The sequence below is a fragment of the Chrysemys picta genome, chromosome 10 (assembly GCF_011386835.1).
Source record: "Chrysemys picta bellii isolate R12L10 chromosome 10, ASM1138683v2, whole genome shotgun sequence".
Lineage (NCBI taxonomy): Eukaryota > Metazoa > Chordata > Testudines > Emydidae > Chrysemys > Chrysemys picta.
The window spans coordinates 75158327-75176841 of record NC_088800.1 but is presented as its reverse complement, the minus strand read 5'-3'; the positions used below and the strand labels follow the sequence as shown (position 1 = coordinate 75176841).

The window sequence follows — 18515 nt, the reverse complement described above, 5'->3', positions numbered from 1 at the left end:
GGGATGTTGTCAAAACAAGCAAGAAGGCAACACAATGGCTCTAGATAATTGTGATGGGGTGTTAATCTTTTCCAAGCTAATGTGGGGTGACTGAGACTCAGAAGGGTCTAATTAACCTGATAGGCCACACCTGAGGGAGGGATTAGGCTGACAGGCAATCTCTAAGGATAGAGCCTGCTGAGCAGGAGCCGGAAGGGCTGGTATAAGGCCAAGAAGAGAGGACAGAAGAGGCTGTACTGTGGGTTTAGAGAGGGAAAGGAGGAAACCCTGGGGGAGAGTAGAAGCCCTGAGATCCAGGCCCCGAAGAAAGAGATTACCCAGGAGGGTGGTGGAGTGAAAACCTGATAGAGGTGGAGTAGGAAAAGGCTTGGGGTAACTGCAGTAAGGTTTGGGACAGTGCAGACCTTGGCCCAGCGGGTCCTGGAGCTGGAACCTGAAGTAGAGGGAGGGCACAGGTTCCCCTACCAGACACTGAGGAAGTGGTATAGCCTTGGATTGGAGGGCTGCTGATACCCGAGAAGGGGAAAACTATAGTGACCTGACCAGAGGGCCAAGCCATGAAGAGGGAGCAACTGAGTCACAAAAGAGGAAGCACAGAAACTCCTGGTGCGCAAGAGGGGCTGCAGCAGGAACAAGAGAGAGATCAGGGCAACAGACAGAGTGGAGTTACTCCCCAGACACAGCCACCCCAGCGATGAGTGAACCCTGTGACAATAAGCATCCTCCTAACAAATGCTTGGGGGGCAATTCCAAGACACTGGCTATTAGTGGTGAAGATGACTTCCAGGCTCCAGCCCAAAGTTCCTCAGCTGTTTTGCCAAGGTTGGGACCGTAGAGATCAAAAGCACCCTGAATAGTGAAAAGGACTCTCTCGGGAGAGAAAGGGAGTGGAAGCTGAGTGTCTGCTGTCTTTGGAGACATGGAATACAGACACTGGTCTTGTGGGAGTGGCTGAAGCAGTTGGGGCCTTCCCTAGCCCTGGGCTTATGCCTCAGGGAAAGATAGGCATGTGTATAGACTATATGTTGTTTTAAGATCTGTTTTCTCTGAAATGCTTGAGTTCTAAATAAACAGTACTTTTGCTTTAAGAAGGTGCTCCCAGAAGGAACAGAACTGCAGGTACTGAACCAAACTCGGGTCTGCTGAGATACTCACAGTTAACACCAGAGATCTGCAGCCCAAAGTCTGGTCCAAGAGTGAGAGAATCATGGGATTCCCTCCTCACTTCCTCCCCACCCAAGAGAGGTGAAAGCTTGAGGCCTGAGGTGGGGCGGGAGGCACTCAAAGAGACCAGGAGGGGTCAGAGGTGCAGTTAGCCCAGCAACTGTGACAGGTGGTAGCGGTAATCTGTTCCTCTACTTTGCTTAAACCAAATCTGGGTGGCTTTCTCACTTGCTCTCACACAGGCAGTCAGACCAGTCAGGCAGCTGAGACATCCTTTGGGAGGTCATCTGACACTTCCCTTTCAGCTCCATCATCTCCCTTCTGCCTCACAAGCAAGCAGATGTTGATGGGTATTTTACACACACACACAAATATAATGTGACTTGGAGCAAGAAGATAATGTAAAAATGACTCAAAAATACAAAAACAGCTTTAGTGTGTGACCATATTCTTACAGTATTAGGAACCCTCACTCCATCTATCTACATCCAAGAGTTTTGGCTGCATAGTTTCTATTGCTAGCTCAGGGAACATACATATACAAAGGTATAGACCCTACCCATTAAGCCCCACTCTAGAATCATTAGGGGCCTGCAAAGCAGCATCTCAGAATTTTGTGAGGGCAGCCAGAGCTCCCTTGGCTCCCTCAGGGCCGCCCAGAGAGGGGGGCAAGTGGGGCAATTTGCTCCAGGCCCCGAGCCCCGCAGGGGCCCCCACGAGAGTTTTTCAGGGCCCCTGAAGCGGGGTCCTTCACTCGCTCCGGAGGCCCCGAAAACTCTCGCGGGCCCCGGGAGCTTCTTCCGCTCCGGGTCTTTGGCGGCAATTTGGCAGCGGGGGGTCCTTCCGCCCCGGGACCCGCCACCGAAGTGCCCTGAAGACCCGCGGTGGGGAGTCCTTCCGTCCCGGGACCCGCCGCCGAAGACCCCAGGCCCCCTGAATCCTCTGGGCGGCCCTGGGCTCCCTCCTCGCTCGGATTTTTGGGCAGGTGCCTCTGCATAAGGCAGCCAGCATGTGGCCCACAGTGAATCTAGTGTGTATAAAATGCCTTTTTTTCTTCCTTTTTATGCGGGTGCTGAAGCAGTGAAGAAACTTTGGACCTGGCTTCCGCACTTTTGATGCCCACAAAATTTTGAGTGCAAGTCATTGCATCTGCATATCAAGTAGTTAAAATGTCTAAATGACATTAATTGTGCCCACAAAAAACTGTGGGTGCAAAAAGGGAGGACAGATTTTAAAAATCCAGCCCTTACTATATTTTTAGTTAGTAAAACAGCTTGTATGTAAGCAGCATTTAGAAAATATATCTCTTTGTCAAACAACACAGTGTACATTTCTACAAGTTTTCTAAAAAATTTGTGGCTCTGTGGAGCAGCAAAAGGCTACAGTACTAACTAAGTTTTCTTAGCCATCAAATCCAGTGTGGAAAATTGGCAGCCTGCTTAAGAGTTACCAAAGGCCTTTATTTTCCTCCTCTTAACCGAACAGCTGCGAAGACTTGAATGGGTAGCAAAGCACTAGCACTGCATACTCATGTACTATCTGTTCTTCTATCCCTCCAGCCATTCATCCATTCACTCCTAGAATTTCATCTACATGTTTCTCACTTTGGAAGCTGCCTGTGTTTTTCTGCGTTAAAGAATGAAATCCCCTTACCAGTTATTTTATATACAAGTTACACTTGTGCCTGCTTGTGCTGCTGTAGTTCTGGGTTTGTAGTTTGAACTTCATTTCACAGAGGTTTATGGCTCAGATATAAAACTTTTTTCAGGAGATGTGAGCAGAGCCATCAGGAACAAATTATTTTGCAAACTTTGGTTGAAAGTAGTTTGGCTGGTTTGCAGTTACATATGTCCAAAAAATATTAGCTCCTTTCATATTCTTTTTTTTTATTTATGGCCTTACATCCACAAATACTCTACAAACATTACCGAGTTATTTGCATGCTATAAATACAGGAATAATTTCACGTGCAACTGAAATGCAGTCACTTTTGGGGTGTGATATGGCAGCTGTTTAACAGTACACAGTGACACTATGCAGAAGCAATTTTAGACTGGATTTTTATTATACATTATACTAATGCAAAGTGAAAATGAGTCAACAATGTGATGCAGTTACAAAAAGGGTTACTATCATTCTGGGGCATATTAATAGGAGTATCATACGTAAGACACTGGAGGTGATTGTCCCCCTCTACTCAGCAGTAGGGCCTCAGCTGTGTCCAATTCTGGGCACCACATTTTAGGATAGATGTGGACAAGCTAGAGAGTCCAGTGGAGACAAATGGAGAGTCCAGTGGAGACCTGTGGGGAAAGGTAAAAACAACTGGACATGTTTAGTCCTGAGAAAAGGAGGCTGATGGGGGACCTGATAATCTTCAAATATGTTAAGAACTGTTATAAAGAGGATGTGGATCGATTGTTCTTCATGTCCAAGTAGGACAAGAAGTGATGGGCCTAATCTAGGGTTACAATTCGTCCGGATTCCCCCGGACATGTCCGGCTTTTTGAGCTAAAAATAGCGTCTGGGGGAATTTGTAAATGTCCGGACTCCTCCCCCTCCCCGCAGAGCGCGCGCGGCTAACAGGGCAGCTGGCTGGATGGTGCCACTTACATGGGGCTCCGACAGCCAGAGAGAGCCCCTCCTCCTCTCCCCTGCAGCAGAGATCACTCTCTCCCTCCCTGCATTAGCAGATCGCCTCCGGCAGTCTGGAGCTCCTCCCCCGCTCCTCCTCCCCGGCACGCTGTTCTGAGCGGCAGGGTAAGGGGGCCAGGGGGTCGGAGAAGGGGCAGGGAGGTTCTGGAGGGGGCAGTCAAGAGATGGGGGGGGGTCGGGAGTTCGGGGGGAGCTTTTTGGGGGGTATGGATAAGGTTTTGGGCAGTCAGGGTACAGGTAGGGGGTAGGGTCCTGGGGGGCTGTTAGGGTGGGGGGGGGTCCTCAGGAGGGGGCAGATAGGGGACAAGGAACAGGGAGGCTTAGGTAGGGGGTGGGGTTCTGGAGGGCAGTTAGGAGCAGGGGTCCCAGGAGGGGGCAGTCAGGGGACAAGGAGCGGGGGTGGGGGTTGGGAGTTCTGGGGGCGGGGCTGTCAGGGGGCAGGGGTGGGGAGAGGGATCGGAGCAGTCAGGGGACAGGGAGCAGAGGGGTTTAGATGGGTCGGAGGTTCTGGGGGGGGGGCTGTCAGGGGGTGGGGAGTGGTTGGATGGGGCATGGGAGTCCCAGGGGTCTGTCTGGGGGTGGGGGTGTGGATAAGGGTTGGGGCAGTCAGGGGACAGGTAGGGGGATACGGTCCAAGGGGGCCAGTTAGGATGGGGGGAGGGTCTCAGGAGGGGGCAGTTAGGGGACAAGGAACAGGGAGGCTTAGGTAGGGGGTGGAGTCCTGGGGGGCAGTTAGGGGCAGGGGTCCCAGGAGGGGGCAGTCAGGGGACAAGGAGCGGGGGGAGGGTTGGGGGTTCTGGGGGCGGGGCTGTCAGGGGGCAGGGGTGGGGAGAGGGATCGGAGCAGTCAGGGGACAGGGAGCTGATTATTATGTACAATAGGTGTGTACTTAGAAAAAGCAATGGCCCAGCTTCTGAAGCTTTGAAACAATCACAGGGACTTCTGGGATTGATGTCCCAAAGGGTGTCTCCAAGTTTATATAGGTTTGTAGCTCTCACCATATAAGGTTCCCTAGGAGTGTCAGTCCTACCACAGATTTTAAATAGTTGGCACCATAGTTTTTGTTAACCTGCTAGATAAGCCACCCATGTTTTGTTAACCTTCATAGTTGTTTTCCTCTATAACGTTACTTTGAGGTGCTAACATTCCGACCAGGTTGGCCCTTCACAGGAACATTCCTGGTACATGAGGTAGCACCTGACATGATTTGTCCAAAGAAATGTATACATTCAGCAGCGCTCAAATGGTAACTTGAATTTTTGATTAGCCTAGTTAGTATGTTATGCCTCTTACACTTGACATTCCAACTGTTTTCTGATGCTGTTGGTTTGGCAATCATCTGCGTTGATTTTTGTGGCCAGTCGTAATTATATGTTTATTTAGCTGTGAGTTTGCAGCCCTGTTTTGATTCCAGGAAATAATAATGTTGTTCTGTAAACTATTGTATAGTATCTGCCTGATACAATACCAGCTGTTCAATATGAAGAGGAAGATATTATTGAGTTGGTTGGATTTTCATTTGTTGTAATAACCAATTTGCAGCACCTAGATATGGTGTCTATGACAAATAAATTAATAAAACCAATAGATTATTTTGTGACAATATAGACAGTATTTGTTACAAAACAATTCAAATGTCTTGTGGTTCAGTGCAGCTATAACTTTGTATTTCAAATATACAAATACCCATACACACAGTTATTGACAATACATGCTTTTATGCTTTTTTATTTAACCTAATATCTATGGCTACTTTCCTCCAAGGATCTCTGCACACTTTAAAAGGTTGATTAAACCTCACAACAACACTACAAAGTAGATAACCATTATTCCCATGTTACCGACGGGTGACCTGAGTCACAGAGAGGTTAAGGGCAGTGTCCATTAATTGAGAGTGCCTCCATTTTTTCCTGAAGTGCTGAGTACCCACCGCTCCCATTGACTTCAGCTGGAGATATCAGTCCTCAGCACATCTGCAAATGTCTCAGACTGGATGCCAAAAAAAGGGTAAAGTAACTAAATTAGTGCCCACTTGTGAAAAACAGGGCCTAGATGCTTTGGGTCAAAGTGAGTCAGTGGCTAAGTAAGGAACAGAACTCAGGATTCCTTTCTCCCACTCTACTAACATGGCCCCACCCTGTCGACATAAGGCACTTCCGTTTTCTAACTCATTCTGGCCTTTTCTCTGTCCCTGAAGGGGCAAGGTATGTGGCGCCCTCCAAAACCAGTGAATGTTTGCAGATTTGCTATAAATTAGCTGTCTGGCCTTCCTCCTGCAATCAAAACTTTCACACTCCAGGATGATCAGAAAAGCAACCACAAAGTAAACCATGAATAATTTTCTGCTGACAGCGTACGGTGATGGAGTCCATCTTTCTCTTAACAGGCGCATTGAGTATTTTTGTCACCTGGAATAATCTCCACTGCCTTGCATTTGTTCACTCATCCTGCTAGTACCATAGCACTCTTTCCACACAATCCTTTGGCTTATTTTGTTACTTATATTATCAGTGTTCAAGCCGCAGTTCAGGAAAGCATCCCTGTTATGCATTACAGTATTTAGCATTCCTAAGCACGTGTTCACGTCCCATTTGAAATCAAAGTCAAGCACTTTTAAGTGCTTTCATGAACAGGGATGGCCTATGCAGGCATTTAAGTGCTTTCCTGAATGATAGTTGTGATCATTAAAGAGATTTATTAAAAAAAATACATATCTACACTGACACAATATGTCATACACCAGATAAAGATGAGCATTGGGGGCCCATTTCTTCCCTTAGTTATATCTGTGTGACTCCGCTGACTCCAGCAGGATTGCACTGATGGGAAAGAGGGAAGAATGTTGCTCAAGAAGTGAGAGAGACTCTAGTTTTACTGTCTGCACTAATAATTTTAGCCTCTTTTGAGATCTATGGAAGAAGAGTGCCACAAAAGTGCTAAGCATCGTCATCCATACTTTACAGAAGAGGAAACAATAATTTATATTCCAGTACTCCCTAGAGGCTTCAACCAGTCAGGACTCTGTTGTGTTAGGCCCTGCCCCAAAGAAGGGTTCACATGACTTTGGTGTGTCTACACAAACATTTAGTTTGTGGCCAGCTGCACTAGTGTACTGCACAATGAGTCTCTGTGTGGACCCTGCTGACATGCTCTAACAGTTCCTTCATGCACTTTGATCTATCCTGCTTTGAAATAGGAGTAGATCAAAAATGTGTTAAGGAACTGTTACTGCACTTCAGCGCGCTCCATACAGACACTCTTGTGCGACAGGCTAGTGTAGGATAGGTTCGCATCCCAGCTTGCTGCAAACTAAATGTTCGTGTAGACAAGCCCTTACTTGCACAAAGTCAATGTCACAACCACGATAAAAACCCTGGCCCATATCTAATACATCTATCCTCATTGTCTGCCAAATGAGTAGCATAGCCCCTCTCTGTCCCCATTTCCTTATATGCAAAACTGAGGTAATGATACTAGTAACAGAAAAACCCTACCCATTTAAGATGTCCGTAGCCACATGTACTGGAGGTAGGAAAGTATTATTAGCCCCATTTTGCAGCTAGGCAAACAGACACAGAGCGCGTATGTGTGCATTTGTGTCTGTCTGTCTCTCTCTCTCTAGTGATAAATATATCTTCAGGATTCCAGGACAATTAAACTTTTCTTCCACCCTAAATTTTCATAAACACCCATACGATGTCTTCCTGCATTAGATGTAATTTTTTTTTTACCTTCTGTACCATACTTCATAATTTAAAGATACAAGAAATCAGTAGTGATTTTATCCTTTAATAGTAATGAAATAACTATTGGCCCCAGATTTATTTACTACTGAGTTGAAACTGTTTTAAAAAAAATCAAAACGGCAGGCTCTGTATTTTCAGACATTTACAGATCTTGTTTTCCACTACGCTTTTCACACAACAAACTCAGGCTTTCTCAGACTAGACAGATGTGGAATGTATCTGTTGGATTCCAAGGTCATGGAATTATTCCATATGAGATTCCTGGCACAGAGGTGCAAAACTTTAAGCACCATGCAGCAATTGTTACCATAAAAGAATTATATTTTGGCAAGTGTAACTCATAACAGATGTACAGTTTCTAACAAATAAATTGCACTTGTATCATAAACTACCCAACACTAGGAAGGCTTTATTCATTTGACTTCATGTAAAGCAAGTATTTTTAACTACCATTTTAAAGTAGGAGCCTGCTAAGTTAAAACTCCAGTAAAAAAAAATGTAAATCTAAATAAAATGTCATTCAAATGGGGCCTAATTCAGCTGAGTTCAATTAGTGCTTTGCCATTAACTTCAGTGGGAGCGGGATCAGGGCCATGATACCAGGAGAAAGGACTGTTATAGTTGTCTGCTATTCAGGCTACTGGAAAAGTTAACAGGCAACAGTAGTGAGAGAGGAAGTTGTTTTCATATGCTGGTCTGTAAATTCAGCCCAAAACTTGGCACAGTGGTGCAGTACCTAAAAGAAAGTTTTTCTGATTCAGCTGCCAGAAAATGCAGGGTCCACAGCTGCGAAGTACTATGTTGCGTCTTTCAGCTCCCACCATTCCCTATATCAGACTCTTTGGATCCACTTATCAGTACTAAGCACCGCATATGGCATAGAGTTATGTCATGGAACTGCCCTGAGTATGCTCAGAATGTCCTCTGAGTTCAGTTGCATACTGAGAGCTTATCATGTCTGGTTGGTAACTGAGCCGCTGCCATATGCCTGTGGCAGTCCTTAAAGCTTGGAAAGGCTTAAGGAACATATACATACCCACAGAAAAAGATACATCAGGAAAAGTTAGTGAAAGGTTTAGGGTGATGCCAAATTATAGTCATGTAAGACAACTTACTGGAGCTCTTTGCATGGGTTCTCTTCTATCTCCCAACCCTGCTAAGTCTTTCTTAGGCACAGGAAATAAAACTGTGTGCATTATGCAGCTTGACATGCGATAAAGTTCAAGGAAAACTGGAGAATATGATATTAGATGTAATAATGAGCAGTTGCATATTGGACAATAGTTTTAAAATCCAGTATAAAAGTCATCCATTTAATAATAGTAGCTTTTGATGAGTAAAAGAGAGATGGGATGATACTGACTTCCTTTGTAAAGCCCTCTGAGATCTACTGATGAAAAGCTCTATATAAGAGCGAGGTATTATCATTATTATTATTTATTATTATTATTATTATCATCTTAGTGGTAAGAAAAGGAGATGATGTCAGGTCTCCTGGTTCGATTCTCAGCTCTGCCAGTAATTCACAGTATGGACAAAATTTTAACATCCTTGTGTCTCTATCCCTATTATATAGATCAGAGAAAATAATAAATCTTACAGCACTTTACAAAGGTGGGTGAAAGATGCTCTTTAAGCACCAAATATTATTATTACTATGAAAACCAGGCAAATGAGAAATTGCATAATTACAGGAAGTGACATAGAGTCCTGTGGCACCTTATAGACTAACAGAAGTATTGGAGCATAAGCTTTCGTGGGTGAATACCCACATGCGTCTGACGAAGTGGGTATTCACCCACAAAAGCTTATGCTCCAATACTTCTGTTAGTCTATAAGGTGCCACACGACTCTTTGTCGCTTTTTACAGATCCAGACTAACACGGTTACACCTTTGATACTTGACGTAATTGCAAGGTGGGTCCTAAATAAGGAATGAACAGAAATGATTTGTCTACCGTGTAAAGGCTGAGTTCAATTAGTGCTTTGCCATTAACTTCAGTGGGAGTGGGATCAAGGCCATGATACCAGGAGAAAGGGCTGTTACAGTTGTCTGCTATTCAGGCTACTGGAAAAGTTAACAGGCAACAGTGTAAAGGCTATTGAAAATGAATGCATACAGCAGGACACTTGACAGAACTGATATGTAGAACTGTGCTTGAACGATTATCTTCAAGCACAACTATAGCTATCATGGGAACCATTCCTATTGACTTGGACATTTCAATCAGGGCCTCGGTTTGATGCTCCTGTCTGGGCAGGGACATATTGTGAACAATCATGACCGCTGAAAAGTGTTTGAGATTAGAACTCCATAGATTCCATATGGTTGCAAACCATGTTCAAACCATGGTTAGATTGAACAAGGTTTGCACTCTGGTTAAAAACACTAACATGGAGGGGCCCTGTATAGTAGGAGTTAAGGGGGACTCAGCACCTTGCAGGATTAGGGCTTTTTGTGGTAAATGTAGGCTTGTGTATTATTGCAAAACAGGCTTTTGAAGATTTATGGAGTAAAAGCTGTTTAACAAAAAAAAGAAAGAAAGAAAGAAAGAAAGAAAGAAAGAAAGAAAGAAAGAAAAAAATAATAATGGTCCAATTGTTTCCTGCTTTAAATTGTTACCCTTTGACACTATAACCTAAAAGAGACCCCTTTGGCACATACCCCTACAACAAGCAGGAGAACTACAAAGTAAACCTCTTCCGTAGGGTTAATGAAGTCACTGCCTTAGGCACACTCCGCTATCACATATGATAATCTCTTTAAAATACAACGTGATTAATTATTAATTAGGAAGATGAATGTTGTCTAGAAAAGGAGTTTCAAAGGCTACAATCAGAACTGCTTAGTGTCACCAGGATTTGGTTGATAGTGAATATGTTTGTCAAGGGCTGCGCAGTACAGCAACTTCTACTATACCTAAAACAGTAAATGAAAGAAACCAAAATAACAATAAGTGCCTGAATTTCCTGGGCTGTAGCTGGTTTAATAACAAAAGAATTATTTTACCCAGAGTTCTTGCAACACGGGTTGATTCTGTTTCCATCTGATGTCACCACTTGAGCTTAAATATTACAGCTCACATGAGCTCCAGTTCAGCATTCCATCCCTTCTGTGTTTGTACAGTAGGGTCCTGGTCTGTGACTAGCTCTCCTAAGCACTATGGTAATACTAATAATAATTCAGGACAGTACTTAAGCATGTGCCTAACTTTAAGCATGTGCTTAAGTCCCTTTGAGGTCAAACACTTAAAGTTTAGGCATGTGCTTAGTAGTTGCTGTCCTAAATAGGGATGTGATTAAGTACATGCTGCAGTGCTTTGTTGAATTCAGCAATCCAATCCAGCAATATATGGGCCCGATCCAGCTGTTGGTGATGTCAGTGGGAATCTTTCCATTGAATTTAGTGAGCATTGGATCAGGCCCTATAGTTGTAACCTGGAGTGCATTCTGGCTGTGTGGGAGGCTGACCTCTTCTGAAGAATGGAGGCACAAAATAGGTTATAAAATAACCGACCTAGCTCTCTGAACCATGACCAAGTGGGAAAAGCCTATGCAAACAAGCTTTGCTACCCTTAATTCTCAAGATCATCCCTCCCCACCTACCACCACCATGGAGCAAGAGAAAGAAAGGAGCCACTCCTTCTCATCAGGAACACCATCTTTGTGGTAATTGACCAGTGGGTCAGTCTAAAGCAGCTGGTTGCTTCTGTCCTCTCCCCACCCGGGTCCCAGTGTCAAAGGACCTGAATCACCCCTCTCAGCTGCCACAGCTTCTGGCTTTTCCTCCTTGCTTCCTGTCTTCCCATCTCCTTCCTCCACCCCACATATTTATGACTGCTGCAATACGGTTGTGTATTTTAAACTCGGCAACAAATCAAAACCTGAGTTGGATCATTTTAACTATTCATTTGCTAAAACTCATGATTGTGGGCATTTCCCATCTATTTTACCATGTCTGTTGTAGATTTCATTGTTGGTGTATGGTAGAAACCAGGACCTCTGAATTTAAGTTCCATGAGTTGCTCTGCACCCTGGGCCTTGACAATAATGTGTAATGGTAAAAATAACATGCAGTGAATGCACTGTTAACACTGCAGAGAACACCATGGTTTGTCACATAAATAAATGCAAAACTCTTTAGCTCACAATCAAAATTAACTCCTGTTGAGCCACCCATTGCTGATAACACATACATCAGCGAGTTGCCTGTAAACTAACTGTGAAAATAAAGATTTTTTTAAAAGAGATAATGTAAAGAGGAGAATAATGTAAAAAAACATGTTCACATCTGACATTATTACAGAAAATATTCCCAGCCAGTCTGGCCAATGCAGGGCATTTGTGTCAAATTTCTGAGCGCAATAACTTTCAAAAAATGAGACATTATAACCTAAAATCACATAGTAAAAGTATTATACATAACATTTAAACAAACACATTCTGTCTTAGCTACTTAGTTGTCTTATATGGCCCCTATTACTGAACGCATCACAATCTTCAGCGTATTTATTCTCACAACAATAGTGCAGTGTTGTTATCCCTCTTATACACGAGGGACTGAGGCTTAGGGAGACTAAGGGCAGGTCTTCACTACAGGGGGGGTGTCGATTTAAGATACGCAAATTCAGCTACGCGAATAGCATAGCTGAATTTGACGTATCGGAGCCAACTTACCCCGCTGTGAGGACGGCGGCAAAATCGACCTCCGCGGCTCCCCGTCGACGGCGCTTACTCCTACCTCCGCTGGTGGAGTAAGCGCGTCGATTCGGGGATCGATTGTCGCGTCCCGATGGGACGTGATAAATCGATCCCCGAGAGATCGATTTCTACCCGCCGATTCAGGCGGGTAGTGTAGACCTAGCCTATGTGACTTGCTCACTTAGGAAGTCCCTGGCAGAGAAGAAAATGGAATCCCATCTTCTGACCCCCGAGCTAGTGCCCAAACTGGTCCATCCTTCCTCCTCCCTCTGAAGCTTTACGTTTTCAAAAAGCTTCACACACATTTATCAGATTAATGTAATCGCAAATTAAGGTTTTCATAAATAGCTAGTGTGAAGCAACAGGATTTGGGGGGGTTGGTTTTGTTTTTTTAAACGAGACCAACATTTTCAGTGTCGGGTGCCTGAAGTTATGCACCAAAACATAAGTGGGCTATTTTTCAGAGAGGCAGTCTCACAGCAACATCCACTGAGGTATTTTATACTTCAAAATTACTGGCCGCAATTTGTAACTTTTTATAAACTATTATTTCCCCCAAATTTTAAGATCCAGATCCTTGGCTACATCTGAGGAGTACAGAGATCGAAGGGTGTGCTTTATGCCCTTCACCTTGGCATTCCCTTGAACATGGGGCTAGTTTGGGAATATCTGATCCCCAGGTATAAATTAAAGCAACCTCAGGGGTGCTGTAATTTAAGCCTCCTGTCAATGGTCCCAAAGGACAAAATGCATCAAGGAACTGGTGCAGAGGTGGGGTGTCCTGATTGCTCCCACTTGCTCTGATGACCCCCAGTGATAGCATCAGGGTGTGTGTATAGGGGGCCTTTATGCTGCTTCTGTGTCACTGAAGGATATCCTGTGGGTTATGCCTGCTTTATGATCAGATTCCATCCACAGTGCAGCACAAAGCAGCTCTGGAAGATCTAGCCCCCAAATACCTAAAAGTATTTAAAAAAACCCAACCTTTTTGCACGCTTTATGCACAGCACAACAAATTTGCATTGAATTGTCTTAATTCACATCTGGGATGACAGCTTGTATAGAGTGTTCAGACTCATTCAGCTGTAATTTAAACCATCTGATTCTTAAATCCCTTAAAATTGAGATTTATACTGGAAATACTGACATACCCTTGATGATAATGGCCCTGCCAATTGCCAGTATGGGACACACTGAAAACTAGGAGGAAAGTTGGTACTGAGATGTAAATCCAATGTTAATCGTTGCCTAGTAACATGCAGTATATACAATTCCATTTTCAAACGCTGGGTCTTTTTAAGATTCTTTCCTCCATGTACAACGTTTCCCAGGACCGTATGTTTAGTTAGAACATATTGTTTGTTCTTTTTGGGTATGTTTTGGGCCTGATTCTGCTACCTTTATCCTCTCAAGTTGTACCTCACTCAAGTCAAGAAGTCTCATTGAAATCCCCTCAATAAAGAATTGCTCAGAATGAGCAATCAGGCTGTCTGTCTGTGAAGGTTTTCAGGAGGTTGTCAGGATATGTGTTAAGGCTTTTGGGGATTGAAGCATTTGCTCACAGACCATTACAAACTATTTACTCGATATGGTCAAGAACATTGTGGCTCTGAGTGCTTTAAATCTAAACTACAGGTGCCCACAGTCCCAGCAGTACTAGCTCTGTGTTTACTGCACCTGAGTATTGTCTCCTATAAACGTGTAAACAGTATTTGACATATACCTATATAAACAGTATTCAAACTGATGGGAAGGGGGGATGTGGGATTTCCCAGACTCTGGAGGAATTCATCTATCTTTCTGGATCCTAAAAACCGTGCCTTGCAGGGATAGCTTTTAGCCCTGGTTCATAAAGATACTGTTCAGATGGCTATGGATTTTGCAAGATTTTGCCTGCCCGGTAGAGCAGGGCAAGTGGCTTTATAATGTAGATTTCCATAGGATTTGCAGAATGTACACAGCTTTCTCTGTAAGAAAAGGCAACTTTGGGGGGATGTATTTTACGGTATTCCAGAATTGCAACATTTTATTTTTGAATGCACCAGGTTCAGCAAACTGAAGGTATTGTAAAAAAAAAAAAAAAATCCCCTAGGGAAGCATATCACCAAACCCCACGAGGGGTATTTTATTCCATTCCCACTGCAAATTATTCAACGTTTTGTTTGTTGCTTAGAAGCTCCTGCCCTAGCTGGTTGCAGCTGCTAGCCCAGTTCTGGTCACAGTATTAGTTATGAGACTTTAATTATGATGTCTGTCTCAGACTTTTGCTTGGTCTGGTTACTTCAATATCTACAGAATGTTTTCACAAAGTAGCAGATGGTGGTAGGAGTAACTGGGCCATAAAACAACATTAACAGCTAAAAATGATTTTCACCAGAAAGGAGTTTGGGAGTGAGGGGAGGGGAATTTAGCACTTTTTTTTTGTTTTCTCTCTTTTGCATTCAATATTGCCCATTCCGTAGGTGGTGGTATTCTATGCTGTCGGCTCCCGAGACATGATAACTATTAAGGTCAGTCACAAATATGAACAGTTGATGAATAACCCATTATAGAGTCACTTTTATGTTGACTCAGTGGACATTTCCTGGCTTCAGAGAGAGAAAAGATAATGGCAAGCTTTGTAGAAAGAAAGAATCTTTAAAATGCAATATTTTTTTTCTTTGTGACTTTTATTGCCTTGTACGCTGCCTTGTCTGAAGGAGGAAAACAGTGCATTGTTGGCAATCGTCCACAGCGCTTGGCACAAACGGCCCTTAAAATCTGGCATCAGGATGAATATTAATTCTGTTGTTTTCCCACAGAAGCTACAGAATAGTCAAGGCCAAATATCTTTAAGATCATTCCTTAAAAATTGACACCTGGACCTACCTTTACAGTTCGCCTATTGAAATAGGTAATTTTTCTGCCACCGGTACGATAGAGGGACTGGGTATATAAAAAAAGCAACTAAAACGTTAAAACTAGGTAGAGATAAAAAGCATATAGGCCCAGATCCTGAGCTGTGATGGAGCCACTTAGCATCATACCGCCTACAGGATCTGGGCTAGTGATCTCCATTCTGGTCCCAATTGGCAGCTGGTATAACATAGTACAGCCTTAGGGTTGGCCCAGCAAACAGCTGGCCTAGAATCAGAACGTACAAAGGTCACCTTTGCATCCTTCTATCTGCACTGCTCTATATGCTTTTCGGCTATAGGTGAAGACCTGAGCAGCAATATTGTGCAGATATGCATTTATCAGACACCTGTCTACTGTACCCTGATCTTGTTTACTGTGGTGTAAATCACTGTAACATTTCTGAAGTCAGAAGACTATAGGCCCAGGTTCAGAAAGCATTTCCACTGGTAATAAACTTACCCTATTGTAAGGAGTGAGAAATACTTGGTAAGGAAGATCACCTACTGAGCAGAGACGACTTAATTTATATTTTCACCTAAGTATTTCAGGGGTCTCTGTACACTCTCTGTATCCATTCTGATTGACAGAGAATATTCTGCTCCTTTTGGCAATGTGCCAGGTTTGCAGGTCTCTCTCACACAGCAGTTCTCATCCTGCTCCCATCGAAGTTAATAGTAAAACTAGTTGGCTACAATGAGACCATGTTTGGACTCAGTACAGGATTAATGCCGACTTTCTCACCATTGCAGAGCAAGATTGTCTCTGAGACCGTGATGGGGGTGGACAAGATGATGTAAAAGGTCTTTCTATCTCAAATGTACTATGATTTTAAATAGTAAATGATCAAGACAAAGGCATTTCCTGGTGATTAATGACTGACTGGGTGTAGTCATGTCTGGGCCTTAACCCTGATCTCTTCTATATCCCTAGGAAATGCCCTGTGGCTCAGTTGTTTGTGCTGTTTTAAGCTACTCTTAGTGTATGATTGATTGTCATTTTTAAAGCACCTTCATAGTTGTGGCTATTTTGGTGCCTATGTGAAACAGCTTTTGTTCCTCTCTCTCTTGAGGGTGTGGATGTTATTCCTAACTTTATATAAATGGTACCCACTTGGTGATGGGAGCTTAGAAACACACATAATTTTATGCATGTGTGATATTGCTGGCACACATCACATTGCACATTGTACAGTACCAGGCATAGCTGGAGAGCTAATGTCTAGAACATGTGCCAGTCAGATATCACAGTTTGTTTTCTAGTTGTCCTCTCTAGCTTGTAATATGCGATAATGTTGCTGAGAATTTTGTGTAAGAATATTGTGCATTAATGTTACCAAGCTTATAGAATGTCAGTACAATTGTATTAACAATATAAAGGCCCCTTCTGAACCATTGTTCTGTCAAGACAAGTGTATGGGAAGCACAGTGCTTCCATTATTACTATAATGCCGTCTTTCGAGCTCATTCAATGATAGGGGAATTTTTAAGGCTTAATCCTGCCAGGTGCTGAGTGGCTTCAAATCCCTTTGAAATCAGTGGGATTTGAAGGCACTCTGTGCTTCTCAGGGTCAGGCCCATAATTAGCAAAGCCTGTGTACATACTGCATAAAATAGCTGAACAGGTTTTAAAATGTTGTTAGTAAAGGCTACTGTTACTTAGCAGCTGCCTTTTCTGCATATTGAGAACTGTAATCTACAGTCAATCCTAACGTGCCAAGAGAAGAATTCAGTTGATGGACATAGCTCAAAAAGGGAATTATTTTCTGCAGACATGGGGCCTGATTCTATAGCCCTTACTCACATACGTAATCATTATAACAGATAAGTAGTAAAGATGGTCATGAGAGTAATGGTTGCAGAACTGGACTAAAGACAATTGAAAATTATAGTTTTTAAATTAAAAAGAGCTGAATTGATTTAAATTATTAAATTATTATTTTAAAAATAACGTTGAAGTTGTCTGAAACAGTTGCCGATAGATCGCTGTGGATCCGCTGGACTTATCAGACTGTCAATGTTTCTAGTGTGTTTGTTGCCCTAGAAGAGGAACTAAAGCTTCTGAATTTCCTTAATTTGAACTAATGACAGAGTGATTTAAACTGTACATTAATTTTATGAATGATCAAGTAAGGGGGTAAAGGTGATTAAATAAAACCCCTATGGATACTGCATCATAAATATTCTTTGTTCATTTCAGGCCCAAACCAACTTCCATTGAAACCACTGACTGTGCTGTGATTTGACTGGAGCTGTTATTTGGCACATGTGCAGTAGTTTTCTGAAATTACTCCATAGCATACTAATAAATATTCAGTAGCTTGTAATAGCTTAGCAAAGATTTAATCGAACTGCTGTCATGAGGTCTCATGTTTCTGAGAACTGGGGAGAGGCTTACCTTCTGAATGTGTGAATCATGGGGTGAGTGGATTAGCAAAGTGTGAAAGAGCGAGGGTCTGCTGTGCATGGTTAGCAGTTGATAGTGCAATGGTTTAACAGCAGTAGCAGAGGGAAAGAGACTACAACGGATACCTATATCTACACTACAGCACCTACAGCAGCGCCGCTGTAGCACTTGTGGTAGAGACAATTTGAGCCAATGAGAGAGAGCTCTCCCATCGGCTTAATAGCTCCTGCCTCCACAAGAGGCGGTAGCTATGTTGGCGGGAGAAGCTCTCCCACCGACATAGCGCTGTCCGCACTGGCTGTCCATTACTTATGTCGGTGCAATTTACGTTGCCCAGGAGTGTGGATTACTCACACCCCCTGAGCAACGTAAATTATACCCAAGTAACCTGTGGCGTAGACAAGGTCTAGATCTTTTCCATCTCTTGTATGTGCAGGCCACATACCCTTTTCTGATGCATGATGCAGAGGGAAGCAAAATGGGTCAGAAAAGCCTTCAAAACTGGGAAGTAGGAGCAACTCCTTTGCTTCATGCGTCCCTTAACAGGATGGAAGAGCCCCCAATTGTTTAAATATATATTTTCAAGATGACACTAGGCTAGTTTCTCCAGTGTGTGTGTTTGATCTTTTTCCATTATTACTTTCCATGAAAAAAGGTGCAGTCAAGCACAAAAAGGGATTCAGGGAGAATTGTACAAGCCAGATAGGAATGTTCAGCATTGTAATCCTGACTGTAAGGGCTCAGCTACACACAAAACGTGTACCTCTAACTATATTGGTAAAGTTAAAGCAATACAACCCCCCAGTGCAGACACAGTTATACTGGTATAAAGATGCTTATGCTGGTATAGCTTATTCCCATAAGGAAAGGGGAATAAGCTATACTGGTATACAGCAACTTTATACTAGTGTAACTGCATCCATCCTAGGGGTTGCACCAATGTAACTA

General features: G+C 43.3%; 1 protein-coding gene across 1 annotated transcript in view; it reads left to right on the top strand.

The window, feature by feature from the left end:
- PRKAR1B (protein kinase cAMP-dependent type I regulatory subunit beta) overlaps positions 1 to 18515 on the top strand; it is a 128064-nt gene that overhangs the window by 92051 nt on the left and 17498 nt on the right. The window lies entirely within an intron of this gene.